The sequence below is a fragment of the Lactuca virosa genome, chromosome 2, assembly GCF_052849685.1.
Source record: "Lactuca virosa cultivar CGN04683 chromosome 2, Lactuca_virosa_CGN04683_v6, whole genome shotgun sequence".
Taxonomy (NCBI): Eukaryota; Viridiplantae; Streptophyta; class Magnoliopsida; order Asterales; family Asteraceae; genus Lactuca; species Lactuca virosa.
This window is the reverse complement of record NC_136427.1, coordinates 169,173,006-169,176,866: the sequence shown is the minus strand read 5'-3', so window position 1 is coordinate 169,176,866 and position 3,861 is coordinate 169,173,006. Positions and strand designations below refer to the sequence as shown.

The 3,861-nt window shown below is 30.1% G+C and overlaps 1 long non-coding RNA gene across 11 annotated transcripts; it reads left to right on the top strand.

Moving 5' to 3' along the window:
- The first annotated feature begins 228 nt into the window (after positions 1 to 228).
- On the top strand, positions 229 to 3,257 carry LOC145159709 (uncharacterized). Of its 11 annotated transcripts, none has more exons than XR_013737868.1 (5): positions 229 to 479; positions 634 to 717; positions 838 to 855; positions 975 to 2,440; positions 3,063 to 3,257. It is a non-coding gene; the product is annotated as an uncharacterized LOC145159709 (long non-coding RNA). The 11 variants fall into 11 exon arrangements; XR_013737862.1 differs by having other exon boundaries at positions 229 to 484; XR_013737871.1 differs by having other exon boundaries at positions 229 to 484; positions 634 to 855; positions 975 to 1,475; positions 1,658 to 2,440.
- The last annotated feature ends 604 nt before the right edge of the window (positions 3,258 to 3,861 follow it).

The following is a 3,861-nucleotide window of genomic DNA, read 5'->3' as shown; positions in this document are numbered from 1 at the left end:
AAGGTTTTTCATAAATGTGAAGTTTCCAATTTGTTGTTTTATATATATATATATATATATATATATATATATATATATATATATATATTAAAAGACAAACCCCCCTTATGAATAGTATTTTGATCTTATTGGTCTAAATTATTATTATTATTATTATTTGATTTGTCGGTAATTTTTTTTTGTTTAATAGTCTGTCCCTTTCATCTCATTTGTTTGGGAGCCCTCCTGTACGTGGTGGCGTCGGGAATCTGCTCCACTCCTTATCCTTCCACGTTTTCTTCACCACTTTTTTTTTCTTCACCTCTTTCTTTACATGTATCCTTCTTCTACATCCTCCCTTCTCAAAGAATAAACCCTTTTTCCTCTCTCTCTCTCTCTCTCTCTCTCTCTCTCTCTCTCTTCCATGCTTCCTCGTCCCGTCACCGCCTCCCTCATCCAAGGACGGAGAGAGTATTGTCGCCGGCGGCGGTCACGTCCATGTAAGGTTGCTGATTTCTTGCACGATTTAAGTTCTAATTAACTGTTTGTATTTCTATTTGGGTTCGATTTTAAGAATATCAAGGTCTGTTGTGTTGGTGGTGTCTGATTTTGGGTGTTGCTTGTTTTAATGTTGGTTTTGGGTTTTTTTGTTAGTTGTAGCTGTGGGGCTTTGTCACCAGTGCAGAAGAACCCGATAGACCATCATCGCCACAGTAGGCATCTCAATTTGGATTTCTGGTGCGTTTACCATCATCGTCTTTCCCCCTCTTTCTAAAATTCCGATTAAAATACATGGAGTCGGTAGATAATAGAGTAGGGAGATAGTGGAGTGTAACATGTCGTTGATTTCAAACGCAGATTTGAAGTCCAGAGAAGGTAAATTGGAATTTATCATTCATACTTCCAGCACTTCAAGAGCATGGAATTAGAATGTGATGGTCAACAAATTGGATATTTTTTTCTCCTAATTATTCTTCTTAATTTCTCTGTTTCAGTTGTTGCTTCAATTTATACACTGTATTTGAGTTCGATAATGTGGAAGAATCTGAACGCCATGTTTCCTCATCATCCATAGAGCCAAATAGGTATACCTGGAAAACCTAACCCCAACTCTCATTTCCTAGTTTCCAATTCAAATTTAGGTCTTTTTAAATTGGATTTTTTTTGTGTTTTTTATTATTAAACTTGATGATTGGTTGGAAAACATTAGAAATCTAATATCTTTTTCATTCGTTGTTGACAGAATTGATACCTTTTAGTTTAGTAGGACTGAACTTAGAATATGAAAGATGCTGATAGAATTGCCCATTTGCCCTTCTCATATTAGACACTAATTATCATGAGTACAATCCGTCTTTTATTTTCTTTATTTTATATGGTTTGACTATATCATAAGGTTCTTTTACTCTTTATTCATCCATACAACTGATGCAAGGATATTCTTCAAATATTTCTGCAACTTTGCAGCAAATTCAAGGAAGAACTCACTTAATACGGTATATTCCTATAAATCATAGCCTATTGTAAATTTTTATCTATTGCTAACTTCTCATCAACTTCTATATTTTTCACATGGAAATTAATGGTTAATTTAATTTATATCTATTTTCCTACTTATATTCCTACATAACTAGGAGTTAAAATATCTATTTTCCTACTTATATTCCCACATAACCAGGAGAAAGACCAAAATTCTCCTCCTTTGAAGTACTTGATGATGTTTGTACTACTGTGAAAACGAAGAGCTGACCAGAACAAGTCCCCTCCTTCACGTATGGATTTTGTCTGTTTCCTACTTTTTATCTATTTTTAAAACAATTTTCATCATGTATATGTTTAATTTTTATATATCTTTTCATGGGTTTTGTGTGATAACTTTCTCCGTGTTCCTGTTTCTACTATTTTTCGTAATTATTTTACTTTAGAATTTTTTTTTTTTATTTTTTTTTTGTGAAAGTAAGCCTAGATGTCTTCATCACTTTAATAGCTACAAAGTTGAAGAAGATTACAAGGGAACTTCAGTTGCTTCTTACGCACGGATGCATTCTATCATTTTGTGTTGGAAAGGGACAATGACTTCATTTGGTTCATATTAGAGAGAATCACAACAATAAAGAATGGAATTAAGGATTTGATTAAAATTCACAGTATAATGAAAATGATTGTTTTTGTTTTTTTTTTTCTACAGTTTTGTTATATATCTTTTACCATTTACTGGTGAAACTTGATATGATAGGTAAAAATAGTTAGAGCTGTCAATGGAGATTGTTCAGCTGATTTTAGAACAATGGTCATGCCACAAGAAAGGTAAGGTGAAATTTTTCCAAGCAAACATAAGGAGAGGAAAGCTCTATGGAATCATCTGTCCAACAACCCTAATTGGTTCATGCAAAGTATGCATGTGGTGAAGTCGACCTACTGTAGTTAAGAAGGGCAAACTAGTCCAAAATTAAAGCACTTGGTAAGGTCTATCTTTTTTCCTGTATCACAAAACGTATCTATATTTAATTTGTTTGGTTTCTTTTATGTTATTTTTCAAAAAAAAAAATTATAATTTTTTTAAAAAATTTTAGAAAAGTAGATTTTACATATTAGAATTTACACCTTTTTGTTTTTGTTTTTTGCAATTAATTCGAATTTTTCTAACAAAAACCATAGTACATTGCTATTTTTTCCATTTTTCTTATTTAGGTCGTAATGCACTAAATAACAACGTAATTTTAGTTTGCACCTCTTTGTTTTTGCTTTTTGCAATTTATTTGATTTCTCTACCAAAAACCATATTACATTGCCATCTACTGCATTTTGTTTTCAAATTTAGGTGGTAAATGCACTGAATATCATTGTACTTTCAATCTATACCTATTTTTTTCTTTTTTTTTTTCATTTTATTTTGATTTCTTTACTTTGGCAGTTTGAAGGTCAAGATTGAGGCAAACCAGATAAAGTGTTGTGTTCATATTTTTGTTAAGTAAACAAATAATATATAATAACACTAAATGTAAGTAGGATGTTGTAATAAACAAACTTAAGAAATTATGTTGTTATTTCTTGCATTTAACACAAGATTTTTCTTCTTACAGCTTGCAAAATCCCGCTTGTCAATGGAAAAAAAACAAGAAAAAGTTTGAGGAAATGGAAAAGGTGCATCCAAAGTAGAAACTATTGTATGTTACTTATCACATTTTTGTTCAATAAAAGCAGATAAGCGTACACATTTATAAATGGAGCCATTTGTTATGACTATGTTTTTAAATATAATCTTTGTTTATGTTAAATGACATTTAATATAAAGACCAAAAACTTACCTTGGGGTAGATGCTATAGCATTGTACTTTGCTTCCAAATGGAAACATTAGAATGCAAATCCAACCCCGCAAAGCGAAGATACTTCACTGGTTATTATTATTTTCTCTTTCTATTAATCATCTTTTACAAAGATGTTGAATTCTTGATACTTTTTCTTATCGATATATATTTTCGTTTTTTGGTACTAGTTGATACATGGTGAATTATTTGTTATTATATTCGCCATTCTTTATAAAAAAGAACAAAACGAACTAAAAGTTGTAAAATCTAATATTTATATTTTATGATCTAAACTATTTAGCAAGACAAAGATGTTAAGTTCTTGATATTTATTCATATCGATATGTGTTTTCATTTTGTGGTTTTACTAAAAAAAACAACTGGTCCAGCTGTCTATCTTTTATTAGAAAATATTAAAATTATTTGTTAGGATATTAGGTTATTATAAAAAACTATTATTAATTAGTTTGACATTTTTAAAAGTTTTTCTCAATAAGTTTTAATGTTTTATACCATTTAATTTATACTTATTGAATACAAATATATAAATACGAATAGTCATTGTTATTATAT